General features: G+C 41.9%; 1 long non-coding RNA gene and 1 other non-coding gene across 2 annotated transcripts; one reads left to right on the plus strand and one right to left on the minus strand.

Moving 5' to 3' along the window:
* Positions 1-381: 381 nt before the first annotated feature.
* On the plus strand, positions 382-10,496 carry LOC123329179. Its single transcript, XR_006544424.1, has 2 exons — positions 382-507; positions 10,045-10,496. It is a non-coding gene; the product is annotated as an uncharacterized LOC123329179 (long non-coding RNA).
* Positions 7,864-7,935, minus strand: TRNAC-ACA. The gene has a single exon. It is a non-coding gene; the product is annotated as a tRNA-Cys (tRNA).
* Positions 10,497-17,566: the final 7,070 nt, after the last annotated feature.

The raw sequence follows: 17,566 nt of genomic DNA on the forward strand, positions 1-17,566 counted from the left end.
AAGTGGTAGGATTTCCCACTGCAGAGAGCACCTGCGGGGGAAAGATAAGGGAGACAGGAAGCTGAGTGGGGGCCGGCGCTGGTGCAACCCCAGTGGGCGAGGAGAGGCCCTGCCAGGGCCGCAGAAGCTGGGCTGAACTGGGAACTGGCAGGGTGCCCCGCTGGACTTCAGAGGACCAGCCCTCTGCCTCTGTGTGAGCTACTAAAGAGAGGCAGCTTAACCAACCAGGTCCAACTCAGATAACAACAAATAACAGGAGAGTGTGCTTCCTTCAGGGATCACCTCCCCCTGAGGATGTGAAAAAAACAACAATAATATGTATTGAAGCTTATTATGTGCTAAGCGTTAAGTCAATAGAGTACTTGTGTTTTATTTTCACTAGTGCCCTATGAAAGCTATGAAGGCACAGTCATTACTCCCATTTCACAGATGAGGACACAGAGGCACAGAACAGTGAACTGACCTGCTGGAAGACACCCAACTGGCAAAGACAGATCTTAAATCCAGGTGAACTGTATCCCAAATATGCTTTCTTAACTATGAAGCCATCCTAAAAGGGTAAATGAGATGACTCATACAAAGTACCAGAACACAGTACTTATTCAGTAGGTGGAAGAGATCAGAAAGGAACTTGGCTTCGGGGGCAGCAAACAGAACTGACTGTACAGCAGGAAGAAAGGAGGATAGACATTAAGTAGGATTTCCTGAAAGAGAGGCAAAGGAATAGAGATGAATCTTAGTCAAGGTTTCACCTTGTACACACTTGCACAGCCCAACTTAGGAAACATGAAAAGATGCCTCTAAAGTAGGATGATTCCAGCTCCTGCCTTCCCAGCAAGTGGTGGGAGCCTAGCATTCCTGGCTTGGCACCTGCCCATCTTTCCAGCCTTATCTTTCCATGTATTCCAGTCTCAGCCAAATCTGCTCCTCTTGGTTTCCTGAGCAGAGAACACACAAATGTTATCTTTTCACTTATCTTGTCTTTAGATAAACAGAAGTTTCTAACGTTAGCCTAATCAACTTTATCATCTTTTCTGTTAGTCTGGGAAATCCTTCCCTACCCTGGTATCATGAAGATATTCTCCTATCTATTTTTAAAAGCTTTATAATTTTGTCTTTTGTCTTTAGGTGTATGGTGTGAAATAGAGATCAAGATTTGTTTCCTGTATGTGGATAGCCAATTGTCCCAACACCACTTCTTGAAAGTCTGCCCTTCCTTACTAATTTGCAGTGACATCTGTGATTTATAGTTAGTTTCTTTTGTTTCGATGGCCTATTCTTCTCTCCCTGCCCAATGCCATTCTCTCAATTAGTATAAACATAATACATCTTCATATCTTGCAAATCAAGTCTTCCCACCTTGTCCTTCGAGAGTGTCTGTTGAACATCTGTACATAAATTTTGGAATCATTTTAACAAGTCATTGGGATTTTAGTTGCTATTATTAATTCATATAACATGTTAATGGCTTTGGGGAAAATTGACATCTTCACAATATTGAATCATCCAACACCTGATAGAGTATATTTCATCATTTATTTATATCTCTGCTAGTGTCCCAGTGATAAAGGATCCCTAGTGATAAAGAATCCACCTGCCAATGCAGGAGATGCAGGAGACCTGAGTTCAATCCCCAGGCGGGGAAGATCCCCTGGAGTAGGAAATGGCAGCCCACTCCAGTACGGAAAATTCCATGGAGAGAGGAGCCTGGCAGGCTACAGTCCATGGGGTCAGAAAGAGTTGGACATAATTGAGTAACTGAACAAGCACGCTGCTAGGGTCTCCCAGTGTTATATGAGTTTCTCTCTAGACATCTTGCCCATATTTTGTTACATTTCCCCCCTATGTCCTTCATATTTTAAAATGTTATTGACAATGGTGGCTGTGAAAGTCATTCAGTCGTGCCCAACCCTTTGTGACCCCATGACCTATACTGTCCATGGAATTCTCCAGGCCAGAATACTGGAGTGGATAGCCTTTCCCTTCTCCAGGGGATCTTCCCAACCCAGGAATCGAACACCGGTCTCCCACATTACAGGGGGATTCTTTACCAGCTGAGCCACAATGGTATTTATAAGAAATTTCATGTTCTTACTATTTATTGCTATATATAGAAATACTGGGACTTCTCTTATGGTCCAGTGGTTAACCCTGGTCCAGAAAGATTCCATGCTGTGGGGCAACTAAGCCCATGAACCACAACTACTGAGCCCATGCTCTAGAGACTTAAAGCCTGTGCTCTGAGCCACTGAGCCTGAGCACCCTAAACCCTGTGCTCTGCAGCAAGGGAAGCCACCACAGTGAGAATCCTGCACGCTACAACTAGAGAGTGGCCCCCACTCGCTGCAACTAGAGAAAGCCTGCCTGCAGCAATAAAGACCCAGTGCCGCCAAAAATAAATAAATAATTAAAATACTGATATTTTTGGTTGCATTGATTTTGTATATAGAAACTTTAACTGTTTTATTTATCCCAATAATTTTGGGGGGTTCTTTTAGATTTTCTACATGCATAGTCACATCACTAGTAGAAAGTGACAGTTTTATTCCTTCCTTTCTAATTTTTATATAGTTTCTTTTTCTTAACTTATTGTTTTGGCTCTGATCTCTAGTACAATGTTAAATAGAAATGATAGAAAATATAGATGAGTATTCTTGTCATTTTCCTGGCTTTAAAAAGGAAAGTTTTTTGTGAGGTTTGTTGTATTAAAAAAAATAGATACCCTTTATTGGCATAAAGAAGGTTCTATTTATTTCATTTGCTGAATTTTTATCATAAATCTTTTAAGTTTTTCAAATCCTTTATTATCATCTAATGAAATGATCATATGATTTTCCATCTTTAATTTGTTAATGGGGCAAATGGATTAAATTTCTAGTGTTAAACAAACCTTGTAATGTTGAACAGTTCTTCATGAGGTATTATCAATATAACATATATTTTATTATTCTGATGTTTTTCTCAACTTTCCCAAATGGAGAGTGAGTCCTTCAAAGCTCTCCTTGGAGATCACCTCCTTCTGAAAGTCTTCCAGCATGCCCCCAGCTATGGAACCAATGGAACATTGCCTCCCTGTGTAGCTTCATCGTTGCCATATTGTCACTTTTTATCCCCTTGTCTTCTCTCATGGACTATAAACTTCTTGAGCGATCTTTGTGCACTCTTCTCAGCCCTCTTCCTCCTCCCAGGACCCAGAGCAGAGGTGGTATCAAGTGTAACACCGAGGATGAGGCCATAGGTTATGGGGTAGAGCTGCCTGGGCTCACATCTCAGCTTGGCCACTTGTTAGCTGTGGGATTTAGGGCATGCCACTTGGTCTCCCTGAGCCCATCTGTTAAATAGGGAGAATAATAGTACCTAACTCATAAAGTTGTTTTGAGAATATTTTTCTTGTTATCTTAGTCCATAGAAATTGCCACTACAGTCTATGCTGCTCTCCCCCTCTTTTTTCTGTGCTTCGCTTGCTCTGAACTACTCACAATTTATTTCCAAGAGTCTCCTTTTTCTTTTTTTTTCACCACACCACTGCTTGTGGGATCAGCTTGTAGGATCTTAGCTCCTCAACCAGGGATCCAGGGATTTAAACTGGGCCACAGCAGTGAAAGCACTGAGTCCTAACCACTGGACCACCAGGGAACTTCTTATTTCCAAGGGCTTCTGAGAGCCATCTCATCTTCCTTTGTTTCCTCTAAAAACTGTTCTTATGCTGCTTTGTTCTTTCATTCAGTGGGCATTTATTGAGCAATTACTGTGTGCGAAGACCTGAAGCAGACAACCAAGCAGAGGAGAGAGACATAGAGGCGATCCCTGATAACATAATGTGACAAATGTTAAGAGAGAGGGCCAGGGAGATGGAGGACTGGAGCTGGGGAATCATGGATGGGGATTGAGTTTATGTGAGTAGAGCCCTCTAATTTAGCCTGGGGATTAGAGAAGACTTCTCTGAGGGCTTGATGCCTAAGCTGGTCCTGGAGGGTGAGTGAAGGATGGGAGGTGGGGGGAAGGCAGAAGGTGTGGGAAAAGTGATCTCAAATAGAAGGAGAAAGTGCAAAAGAAAATAATGCAAAAAGAAAAAGAATATAACATGCTTGAGAAATTGGTAGTACCTAATTGTTGACTCATTGGAAAAGACCCTGATGCTGGGAGGGATTGGGGGCAGGAGGAGAAGGGGACGACAGAGGATGAGATGGCTGGATGGCATCACTGACTTGATGGGCGGGAGTCTGAGTGAACTCCGGGAGTTGGTGATGGACAGGGAGGCCTGGCGTGCCGCGATTCATGGGGTTGCAAAGAGTCGGACACGACTGAGTGACTGAACTGAACTGAACTGAAGCATGACCAACTTGCCTCATGGATCTAACATTCCAGGTTCCTGTTCAATATTGCTCTTTACAGCATCAGACTTTGCTTCTATCACCAGTCACATCCACAACAGGGTGTTGTTTTTGCTTTGGTTCCATCTCTTTATTCTTTCTGGAGTTATTTCCCCACTGATCTCCAGTAGTATATTGGGCACCTACCGACATGGGGAGTTCATCTTTCAGTGTCCTATCTTCTTGCCTTTTTATACTGTTCATGGGGTTCTCAAGGCAAGAATACTAAAGTGGTTTGCTATTCACTTCTCCAGTAGACCACATTTTGTCAGAACCCTCCACCATGACCCATCCGTCTTGGGTGGCCCTACATGGCATGGCTCATAGTTTCATTGAGTTAGACAAGGCTGTGGTTCATGTGATCAGATTGGTTAATTTTCTATGATTGTGGTTTTCAGTCTATCTGCCCTCTGATGGAGAAGGATAAGAGGCTTATGGAAGCTTCCTGATGGGAGAGACTGACAGAGTCTTGTTCTGATGGGCAGGGCCATTCTCAGTTCAGTTCAGTTCAGTCACTCAGTCATGTCCGACTCTTTGAGACCCCATGAATCTCAGCACACCAGGCCTCCCTGTCCATCACCAACTCCCAGAGTTCACTCAAACTCAGGTCCATCGAGTCGGTGATGCCATCTAGCCATCTCATCCTTTGTTGTCCCCTTCTCCTCTTGCCCCCAATCCCTCCCAGCATCAGAGTCTTTTCCAATGAGTCATGTCTTCACATGAGGTGGCCAAAGTATTGGAGTTTCAGCTTTAGCATCATTCCTTCCAAAGAACACCCAGAGCTGATCTCCTTTAGAATGGACTGGTTGGATCTCCTTGCAGTCCAAGGGACTCTCAAGAGTCTTCTCCAACACCACGGTTCAAAAGCATCAATTCTTCAGGGCTCAGCTTTCTTCATAGTCCAACTCTCACATCCATACGTGACCACTGGAAAAACCAGAGCCTTGACTAGACGGACTTTTGTTGGCAAAGTAATGTCTCTGCTTTTCAATATGCTATTTAGGTTGGTCATAACTTTTCTTCCAAGGAGTAAGCGTCTTTTAAATTCATGGCTGCAGTCACCATCTGCAGTGATTTTGGAGCCCCCCAAAATAAAGTCTGACACTATTTCCACTGTTTCCCCATCTATTTCCCATGAAGTGATGGGACCAGTTGCCATGATCTTTGCTCAGTAAATCTTTAATCCAGTTTTCTGTTGCTGGGTGGGGCTGTGTTCCCTCACTGTTACTTACCTGGGGCCAAACTATGGTGGAGGTAATGAAGATAATGGCGACCTCCTTCAAAAAGTCCTATGCACGCACCACTGCACTCAGTGCCCCTAACCCTGCAGCGGGCCACCGCTGGCCACTGCCAACCCATGCCTCCACTGGAGACTCCTGGACACTCCCAGGCAAGTCTGGGTCAGTCTCCTTGGAAAGAAAGTTATGACCAACCTAGACAGCATATTAGAAAGCAGAGACATTACTTTGCCAACAAAGGTCCACCTAGTCAAAGCTATGGTTTTTCCAGTAGTCATGTATGGATGTGAGAGTTGAACTATAAAGAAAGCTGAGTGCCGAAGAAATGATGCTTTTGAACTGTGGTGTTGGAGAAGACTCTTGAGAGTCCCTTGGATTGCAAGAAGATCCAACCAGTCCATCCTAAAGGAAATCAGTCCTGAATATTCATTGGAAGGACTGATGCTGAAGCTGAAACTCCAATACTTTGGCCACCTGAAGCAAAGAACTGACTCATTTGAAAAGACCCTCATGCTGGGAAAGATTGAAGGTGGGAGAAGGGGACGATAGAAGATAAGATGGTTGGATGGCATCACCTACTCAATGGATATGAGTTTGAGTAAACTCCGGGAGTTGGTGATGGACAGGGAGGCCTGGCGTGCTGCGGTCCATGGGGTCGCAAAGAGTCGGACACGACTGAGCCACTGAACTGACTGACTGAAGCGTGACCAAAACAGACCAGGTGGTGGGGAGAGAGAAGAGCGGGAGTGGTATGAAAGAGGTAAGCAGGAGTCAGATGAAGAGTCTGTCATGCTACACTAAGGAATTGAGACTTTATCTCTTTTTTTATTTTTAAAGATTATTTATTTATTTGGCTGTGCCAGGTCTTAGTTGTGGCACCACGGACTGAACCCTGGGCCCTCTGCATTGGGAGCTTGGAGTTTTAGCCACTGGACTACCAGATTTTATCTTGAACTAATTCTCATCCTTTTCTTTGGCCCGCCTAACACCTGAGTACGTGTCACCTACTCCAGAAAGCCTTCCCTGACATGCATGCAAGTCTGTCTTGCATATTTCCTCTGTTTTACCATAGGCCTTTCTTTTTCCTCATCACAGCCCTAACTTCTTTCCATGATAATTGTCTAAGCATCTTTCCTCCACATCAAAAGCTGTAAGAGAGCAGGGAATACTTTAACATTTCATTTAACATGTAACACAAGACTAGTAGAGTACCTGGAACATAGTAAGTACTCAATAGATATTTATTGGATGAATGAACAAATAAATAGAACAACTAGGGAAGGAGAGAAAACTATGAGCCGCAAAATGCCTGGCACAAAAGGCCTTTAGAAAATGATTTACTCTTTTAGCATGTATCAGTTTTTTATCTGGAAAATGGGGATAAAAAAGAAATTACCTCAACAGGATATCATGCGTCTGTGAATTGCTTAACCCAGGATGTGACGCTTAGTGTAAAGGATAATTCTCTGCGTGTTAAAAACGTAATTCTCATACAGATAGACAGTGAGCTTGGGTCAAAATTTCATTTAACTCATTAGTAAGGGGGCTAGCAGGATGACAAAGCCAGTTCAAAACAGTTTTTTATAGTCAATGAAAAATAAAAAATTTGCAATGAGATTGCTAATTTATATACAAAAGGATTAATGTCCTACAGGGTTAAAAAAAAATAACCTTTAGGATCATCTTCTCTACCAGACAGAAAAGGAAATCATCTCATCTTATTACTTCACAGAATTGTGAAATGTCTGGCCCCAATCATTTGTGTAAATAGTGTTAAATTTCTCTTCGGAGGCAAATGACTTCTTTTTAATTGGTAAGTTTGTTTGTTTGTTTGTATTTATTTTTTAACTGTACTGTATGCTGTGTGGGATCTTAGTTCTTCCACCAGGGAGAGAACCCTCACCTCCCGCATTGGGAGCAGGGTCTTAACACATGGACTGCCAGGAAAATCCCTGAGGCAGATGACTCTTATGTAGATTTGCTAATCAACGTTTTATTATGACATCAAAAGGTCACATAATCATCTTTTTAGTTTAGTAACATGTTTTAGATAGTTTTTCTTAACTGGTAAGTTAAGTTTAAACTGGTAAGTTTAGTTTAATAGATACCATTATTATAATAAAAAGTGAAGTCCCTCAGTCGTGTCCGACTCTTTGCGACCCCATGAACTGCAACCCACCAGGCTCTTCTATCCATCGGATTCTCCAAGCAAGAATACTGGAGTGGGTTGCCATTTCCTTCTCCAGGGAATCTTCCCCATCCAGGGATCGAACCTGGGTCTCCCGCATTGTAGGCAGACGCTTTACCATCTGAGCCACCAGGGAAGTCTGTTTACTCCCAGTAAATATTAGTGGAAAGAATTTTTGTTCCATTAGGCTTTTTTCCTTCTCTTCAGCATCAGAGTTTGGGATCTACATTACTGGTAGACTGAGCGGGGATCCCTGCAGGGCCCTGTGCTCTTTCTTCCCTCAGCCTGGGGCGGTGTCAGGCTAATTATGTGTCATTAAACAGGCAGAGGAAGTATCTGCTTTGGGTATCAGTAAAGCAGGCACTTACCCCTCTCTTCTCCCAGGATAATTTTTTTTTTTTTTGGTAAGAACTGGATATTTCCAAAAAGGTAGTGAAGTAGACACCATGGGAAAAAAATCAGAAAATTTGAGTACCACTATACTATCCATTTTTAGGGGTCCGTTTTTCAATTTAGAAAATTGTGGTAAAATACATATAACATAAAACTTACCATCCTAACCATCTTAGGTATATAGTTCAGTGGCATTAAGTATAGTCACACTTTTGTGCAGCCATCCATCTCCAGAACTCTTTTCATATTGCAAAACTGAAACTTGGTACCTATTAAACAACAACACATTGCCCTAAGCCCAACCCCTGGCAACCATACTTCCACCTTCTGTCTGTGAATTTGACTACTCTAGGTACCTCATATAGATAATGGCACACAATATTTGTTCTCGGGGTCTTCCCTGGTAGTACAGTGGTTAAGACTCCTTGCTTCCAAGGGACACGGGTTTGATCTTTAGTTGGGGAACTGAGATCCCAAGTCCTGTGTGGTGCAGCCAAATATTTTTTTAATACATAATATAGCATCAAAATATTTTTTAAAAATTTGTTCTCTTATGACTGACTTATTTAACTTAGTATCATGTCTTCAAGGTTCATCCAAGGTAGCACGTGTCAGAAGTTCCTTCCTTTTTAACACTAAATAATATTCCATTGTATTTATATCACATTTTGTTTATCCAGTTATCCATTGATGGTTGCTTGCATTGCTTCCATCTTTTGGCTATTGCCTTCTTTTATTTTATAGTATAAGATTGTTTTTGTTTTGAATTGCATTTGAGGGATGGATACCATTTTCAGGGCTTGAGATCTCAAATACTGTAATCTGGCTCAAGGCCTGGGACTGACTAGACTGTGAGACCATCTGTAGTCACTTCTTAATTCTGTACTTTTGCCTTAATACAACCAGGATGACTAGGTTTCTCTAGGCAGATTTAGCCACATGTCCCTGTTTACATGGAATATGAGTATTAAAAATGTGTTCTGGGGCTCTGATGTGCTCTAAATTGTGTATACACTGGGGACAAGGGGAATTCAAGCATTTCAACAAAGCAACAGATGGAAAATTTCCCAGGGATAAACTAGTTATTTCTTGGCAGTCCAAAAGTATGTCGTTTGCAAGCTCTGCTCTGGGAGTTGGGAGAATCCACTTGAAACACATGACCTCTTGATGCTAGAAAAGGAATTCCCAGATACTTCCCTGATAAAAGTAGTGAAGAATACGGGGTCAAATGAGGACTAAAATGCCTTGGCTTCCAGCTTCAGGGAATTGAACCTTTTCCCCCTTATATTCCAGCACAAAGAAAGGGAATAGTGAATGTATCCCCACTTTTTAATTCTGTTTTGGACTTTTATTTATACAATTGTCATCAGTTTCATCAATGTAGTAGAATATAGACTAGCTCTGAATCTTGGCTCTATTACTTGTTCAGTGTGAGATACTGAACTAAACTCTCTAAACCTCTAAACCTCTCTTCAATTTTTAAAATCTATGCCTCGATTTTTAAAATCTTTAAAATGGTTCTAATAATAGTATTGTCTCAGAGGATTGTGGTGGGGACTAATATCCCAGGAACAGTGCCTGGGACATAGTAAATGCTATATAAATTCTTACTCTTATCAATATATTTTTGCCGCCTCCTCCTCCTCCTTTCCTCTTTGTTATTATTACCATTATTATTTAGTTGGTAAATAATCAAATTTTATTTTATTTGGAGTGTCTTCCTATAGTTTCTGGGGGAAATTTATGTAGTTAATGTGTATTGAATTCTGCTTTCTGATTTTTTACAATAACTCTTTGAATCTGTTAATATTTTCCTTGTACTGAAAGGTAGTCTTATTCTTTCATTTTCCAGATTTGGAAACTGAATCCCCAGAAGGGAAGGCGACTTGCCCAAGAGCACACAGAGACAGTGCCTAAAGGACTTCTGACCATCAGTCCACAGCTTGTTCCACTCGACACAGAGTCCAAGAATACTGACCTTGTATTAATAAAAACACTCTTCCCATCCTCCAAACACCCACAGGAAGACTTGAACGCTCTATGATTCCAAGTATTCTCCAAAAGATGTCTTTCCTTTCTATCAAAATTGCAAGCATTTCAAGGGAAAAGTCTGTGCTTGACTACCTTATCATCGTCATTGTATGCCCAGCACTATGCTTCAGGCTCTTGAGGGCAGAAATTATTGCCTAACACCTCGGATTGTTAGGGGCAGATGCTCAATAAATAGGACTAATTAATACACCCCCACTTTTAAAAAAGAGGAATAAGGTAGTGGAGAAAAGAGAATATATATTAAGAAATCAATATGTTCTGGTCACTGCATTAGAATTTTCACCACTCTTCCATTTCCTCCCCAGATATTCTTTACAGCATTATCAATTTCCAGATTTTGAATCAAGAAATTAAGGTTACTCTGAGTTTTCATGAGTAAGTATTCAAGACTGACATTCCTCTGGTGGACTACAACCTTTTAGAATCTCATATGATAACCATGGAGTGAGAGGTAAAGCCAGGAATGAAGAGACCTAATACTTTCCAGAAGGTTAAAAAAAAAGTTTTTTTCTCATGAACAACCATGAAATCCACCATATAAATTGTGAAAATAAAAGTCATGATCGTATTTGCTCTGACAATGTGGAAACATACATTTTCATCAAGCTAAGAAAAAGAAAACAGGGACTTCCCTGGTGATCTAGTGGTTAAGAATCTGCCTTCAATGCAGGGAATGCAGCTTCCATCCCTGCTGGGAAGCTAAGATCCTACATGCAGTGGGGCAACTAAGCCATGGGCTACAATGTAAGATCCTGCATGCCACAGTGAAGATCCCATGTGCTGCAACTAAGGCCAAATACATTTTTTTGGAAAGATCTATATTATAAAAAAGGAAAAAACAAAGAAAAATTATGAATATTTCAATCATGCTAATAAAGAGAGACCCATCATTACCAAATCCAGTTAAGCTGATTCCACTCTCCCTGCGAACATCATGCTTGAAGTGGAGAAGTTTGTGTTTTGGACATCTGAGAAAGGCTAAATCCCCAACCTGCCACAAGGCTCCTTTTGCAGGTCTTGTTGATGTGATAGAATCAAAGCTTTGTGATGTCTCTCCTTCCAGCAAGGACGGAAGTAGAACTCCTGTAGGTCCAGGTAGCACCATGGCCTTTGGAGTCATGCTTGTGTTAAGACCCCAGGTCTATCACTCTTCATCTGTTTCTTCTGAACCCCTTTCTACGTCTGTGGAAAGGGAATGATGTCTCGTTTGGAGAGTTGCTAGAATTCCATGAGAAGGCGCAGAAGTATGCCCATGACAGGAGGTTCGCGGCGCCAGCCTTGCCCGCCTGCACTGTGGTTCACGCTCTGCGGCAGCTGTGCTGGCACCGCAGGCTCTTCGGCCGTCACGCTGCCCCTTCCGACAACACAGCACGTGAACACGGGAGCCTGGTCTGTCCGGGCTTGGTGGCACCGACAGCAGCGGTGTGTGATTCCACTTGCTAACTGCGACGCTGTTTCCTTGAGGCCACGACCTGCCTTCTTTGCTGATAAGCCCACGACTAGTCAGATATTGGCTTTTCAGTGTTCTTTTTCTCATCACCAGCTTGCTGGCGGCTTTAGTGATTCTGTTCTGTAGTTGTTAAGGTGAACCTTTAACTTTCTTTTCTTTTTTTGGTTTGGCCCAAATTTGCAGGATTTTCGTTCCCCAACCAGGATGGAGCCTGTACACTCGGCAGTGGAAGTGAGGAGTCTTAACCACTGGACTGCCAGGGAATTCCTGTGGTGGTCCTTTTCTTTGAAGAAGTGGACTTGTTTTATAAAGGGTAGTTAGGGGTGGGAGCCGGAGAAGGCAATGGCACCCCACTCCAGTACTCTTGCCTGGAAAATCCCATGGATGGAGGAGCCTGGTAGGCTGCAGTCCGTGGGGTCGTGAAGAGTCGGACACAACTGAGCGACTTCACTTTCACTTTTCACTTTCATGCATTGGAGAAGGAAATGGCAACCCACTCCAGTGTTCTTGCCTGGAGAATCCCAGGGACGGGGGAGCCTGGTGGGCTGCTGTCTATGGGGTTGCACAGAGTCGGACACGACTGAAGTGACTTAGCAGCAGAGTTTTTAATGGAGACGAGATAAACTACAGGACTTATATGGAGAAGAACAATTAGGCCTGGGAAAGTTTCATAGCGTGAAAGGGCTCAGACCTGAAAAATGCTTAATACCTGTGCTAGGCTAAAAATAAAAGTGGTCCTCTAAAGGTAATTAGGTCCTGTGTGTGTGTTAGTCGCTCAGTTGTGTCTGACTCTGCAACCACATGGATCGTAGCCCACCAGGCTCCTTTGTCCACGGAATTCTCCAGACAAGAATATTGGAGTAGGTAGCCATTCCCTTCTCCAGTGGATCTTCCCAAACCATGGATCAAACCCAGGTCTCCAGCATTATAGGTGGTCTCCTTACCATCTGAACCACCAGTGAGGCCCAGTTAGGTCCTAGTCCCTGGAATCAGTAAAGGATCTTGAGATGAGAGATTACACTGTATCATCTAGGTCAGCCCCAAATGCATTCACAAGTGTCCTTAGAAAAGCAGAGAGAGGCAGAGGGAGGTATGATACAGATCCACAGAGGAGGAGTTGGTGTGAATGTAGAGGCAGAGATTAGAGTGATACAGGCCAGGCATGCCAGCAACATTCTCTTCTCCTGGAGAAGCTGGAGAGGCAAGCAGCAGATTCTTCTCTAGAGGCTCCAGGGGGAATGTGCCTCTGCTAATATCTTCATTTTGGCCCACTGGAACTAATTTCAGACTTCTGGCCTCCAGAACTGTGGGAGAGTACATTTCTGTTGCTTTAAACCACCAAGTTTATGGTAATTATAATTTACTAATACTGTGCCCCTGTGTTGTTATCCAAGTCTCAGTTTACTGTCATCTCCTTCCCCTTCCATCTGGTACTTCTAAGAAGAGTTTCCAAAAGCATCCTAGAGTGTTTTGTTTATCTCTTCTGCCAGGCACTGTGACAAGTACTTTACAGGCTCACTGAATCCTCATAAATCCTATTAGGTAGATCCTAAAGTTATTCCTGTTCTACAGGTGAGTAAGATGAAGTTCAGAAGAGAAGCTGGTGAAGCCATACTCATAATAGGTGATGGAGCTAGTATTCCAACTCAGGTCTGCTTAGATTTAAAGCCCACACTTTTAACTTCTATATTGTACTACCACCAGCTCTCTGGGTTAAATCAGGGTTTTAATTCTCATATCTACTGCTGATGTTTTGGCAAGTTCATCTGAGGGATATTTTCAAGGAGTCTGTACCAATGGAGACCAAACATGTCTTTGTTCTAGCTCAAGGAACTGAAGTGCCATTTTTTAGAAAAGAGAAGAAAATGGCCAATTCTAGCATCACAGAAAGCTCAGTTTAAAAAGACATCAGAGATCCATTTATTCAAATTCCTCATTTTATATATGATGAAGCTGGGTTTACAGAAGGAGAGGGGCTTGCTTAGGGTCACCTATAGAGGCTTTAACTGGTAAAGCTGGAATTGAAGTCCTAATTGCACTTCAAACCTGGGGTTGATTATTCTGCACTGTTCAAAGTCAAGTGTGTTGCTATGGTCTAAAAAGCTGATGAAATTCTGGGAACTTGCAAGCAGGAAAATGGAAAAATGGGTCCCACCTTTCTTAAAGCTATGGTGCCCGATTTTCACCTAGGATAACCCACAGGGCTGCAGCCACTGAGCTGGTCCAGAGGATTAGGAGGGAGAAGCTTCTGCACTGGGACAGAGATTGAAGAGACCATGATAATATGACCATGTCCCAAATGGGAAAAAAGATATAAGAATTCATGAATTCTTAGAACCGAAGAGATTTCTGAAAATCTTGACAGTAGCAGCTTTGGATAAATAAATGGAAGTAAGTTGTATCTTACACTTAGCAGGGTACTTGTTTGGGAAACTCAATATGTCTAATTATAATAAAGGGTGGACATTCTTTATCCATCTTTAAATGCATCCACTAATAAATATTAAATCCCTGCAGATCTCTGCTTTCATGCATAATAAGGTGGTTTTTTAAAAACATAATATATTTAAAGTACTGCATACAGTTTTGGTAACAAGTCCTTTAAAATGCTGTTACTAAGAAAGAACTTGAAGATGTCACAAACAGATGGAAAGATACAGTGTGTTCTTGAATTGGAAGAAATAATATTTTTAAATGGCTATACTAACCCAGGCAATCTATAATTTGATACAGTCCCTACCAATCTACCAGGGCATTTTTCACAGAACAAGAACAAATAATTTAAAAAACTATATGGTAATACAAAAGACCCTAGATAACCAAAACAATCATGAGAAAGATCAACAAAGCAGGAAGAATCATGCTCTCTGACCTCAGATCACACTATAAAGCTACAGTAATCAAGATAGTGTGGTATTGGCACAAAAACAGAGACATTATGGTCAATTAAACTATGACTAAGAGTCAGACATGACTGAGCGACTTCACTTTCCCTTTTCACTTTCATGCATTGTAGAAGGAAATGGCAACCCACTCCAGTGTTCTTGCCTGGAGAATCCCAGGGACGAGGGAGACTTGTGGGCTGCCACCTATGGGGTCGCACAGAGTCAGACACGACTGAAGTGACTTAGCAGTAAGGAAGCAAAAATATACAAAGAGCAAAGACAGTCTCTTCAATAAGTGGTGCTGGGAATACTGGGCACCTAGATATAGAAGAATGAAATTAGAACATTCTCTAACACCACATACAAAAATAAACTCTAAATGGACTAAAGAGCTAAATGTAAGACCTGAAAACATTAAACTCCTAGAATAAAACATAGGCAGAACATTCTTTGACACAAATCATAGCATTATTTTTTGGATCAGTCTCCTACAGCTAAGGAAATAAAAGCAAAAATAATCAAATGGGACCTAATCAAACTTAAAAGCTTTCGCATTGCAAAGGAAACCATTGACAAAACAAAGTGACAACCTACTGAATGGAGTCACTTCCCTGGTGGCTCAGTTGGTAAAAGCATCCGCTTGCAATGCAGGAAACCCAGGTTCAATCCCTGGGTCAGAAAGATCCCCTGGGGAAGGAAATGGCAACCCACTCCAGTATTCTTGCCTGGAAAATTCCATGGATGGAGGAACCTGATAGGCTACAGTCCATGCGGTCCCAAAGACTCGGACACAACTGAGTGACTTTACTTTCACTGCATGGAAGAAAATGTTTGCAAATGATATGACCAATAATAGGTTAATTGAAAATATATAAACAGCTCATACAACTCAATATCAAAAAAACCCAAACAACCCAGTTAAAAAATGGGCAGAAGATCTGAACGGACATTTCTCCAAAGAGGTAATGCAGATTACCAATAGGCACATGCAAAGATGCTCAAAACTGCTAATCATCAGGGAAATGCAAGTCAGAACCACAGTGACCTATCACCTCCCGTCTGAAGGAATGGCTGTCATCAACAGGACCACAAACAGAACTGCCATGTAACCTGGCAATTTCACTTCTGGATATACATTTGAAAAAAGTGAAAACACTGATTGAAAAAGATACATGCACCCTAATGTTCATACCAGAATTATTTACAATTACCAAGATATGGAAGCAACCTAAGTGTCAATCAACAGATGATTGAATGAAGAAGATGTGGTATTGATATATTTATTTAATGGAATACTACTCAGTCATAAAAAAGAATGAACATTTTGCCATTTGCAACATCGATGGATTTGGGAGGGCATTCAGTTCGGTTCACTTCAGTCGCTCAGTCGTGTCCGACTCTTTGCGACCCCATGAATCGCAGCACGCCAGGCCTCCCTGTCCATCACCAACTTCCAGAGTTCACTCAAACTCATGTCCATTGAGTTGGTGATGCCATCCAGCCATCTCATCCTCTGTTGTCCCCTTCTCCTCCTGCCCCCAATCCCTCCCAGCATCAGAGTCTTTTCCAATGAGTCAACTCTTCACATGAGGTGGCCAAAGTATTGGAGTTTCAGCTTTAGCATCAGTCCTTCCAAAGAACACCCAGGGCTGATCTCCTTCAGAATGGACTGGTTGGATCTCTTTGCAGTCCAAGGGACTCTCAAGAGTCTTCTCCAACACCACAGTTCAAAAGCATCAATTCTTCGGCGCTCAGCTTTCTTCACAGTCCAACTCTCACATCCATACATGACCACAGGAAAAACCATAGCCTTGACTAAACGAAACTTTGTTGGCAAAGTAATGTCTCTGCTTTTCAATATGCTATCTAGGTTGGTCATAACTTTCCTTCCAAGCAGTAACGTCTTTTAATTTCATGGTTGCAGTCACCATCTGCAGTGATTTTGGAGCCCCCAAAAATAAAGTCTGACACTGTTTCTACTGTTTCCCCATCTGTTTGCCATGAAGTGATGGGATCAGATGCCATGATCTTCGTTATCTGAATGTTGAGCTTTAAGCCAACTTTTTCACTCTCCTCTTTCACTTTCATCAAGAGGCGTTTTAGTTCCTCTTCACTTTCTGCCATAAGTGTGGTGTCATCTGCATATCTGAGGTTATTGATATTTCTCCCTGCAATCTTGATTCCAGCTTGTGCTTCTTCCAGCCCAGCATTTCTCATGATGTACTCTGCATATAAATTAAATAAGCAGGGTGACAATATACAGTCTTGACGTACTCCTTTTCATATTTGGAACCAGTCTGTTGTTTAATGTCTGGTTCTAACTGTTGCTTCCTGACCTGCATATAGGTTTCTCAAGAGGCAGGTCAGGTGGTCTGGTCTTTCAGAATTTTCCACAGTTTATTGTGATCCACACAGTCAAAGGCTTTGGCATAGTCAATAAAGTAGAAATAGATATTTTTCTGGAACTCACTTGCTTTTTCCATGATCCAGCAGATGTTGGCAATTTGATCTCTAGTTCCTCTGCCTTTTCTAAAACCAGCTTGAGAATCTGGAAGTTTGCAGTTCACATATTGCTGAAGCCTGACTTGGAGAATTTTGAGCATTACTTTACTAGCGTGTGAGATGAGTGCAATTGTGCAGTAGTTTGAGGATTCTTTAGCATTGCCTTTCTTTGGGATTGGAATGAAAACTGACCTTTTCCAGTCCTGTGGCCACTGCTGAGTTTTCCAAATTTGCTGGCATATTGAGTGAGCACTTTCACAGCATCGTCTTTCAGGATTTAAAATAGCTCAACTGGAATTCCATCACCTCCACTAGCTTTGAGGGCATTATGCTAACTGAAATAAGTCAAAGAAAGATAAATACTGTATGATATCACTTATACATAGAATTTTTAAAAAACCCAACAAATTAGTGACTATAACAAATAAGAAACAGATTCATGGATATGCAGAACAAACTAGTGGTTACCACTGGGGAGAGGGAAG

The sequence above is a fragment of the Bubalus bubalis genome, chromosome 14 (genome assembly GCF_019923935.1).
Source record: "Bubalus bubalis isolate 160015118507 breed Murrah chromosome 14, NDDB_SH_1, whole genome shotgun sequence".
In the NCBI taxonomy this organism is placed as follows: domain Eukaryota; kingdom Metazoa; phylum Chordata; class Mammalia; order Artiodactyla; family Bovidae; genus Bubalus; species Bubalus bubalis.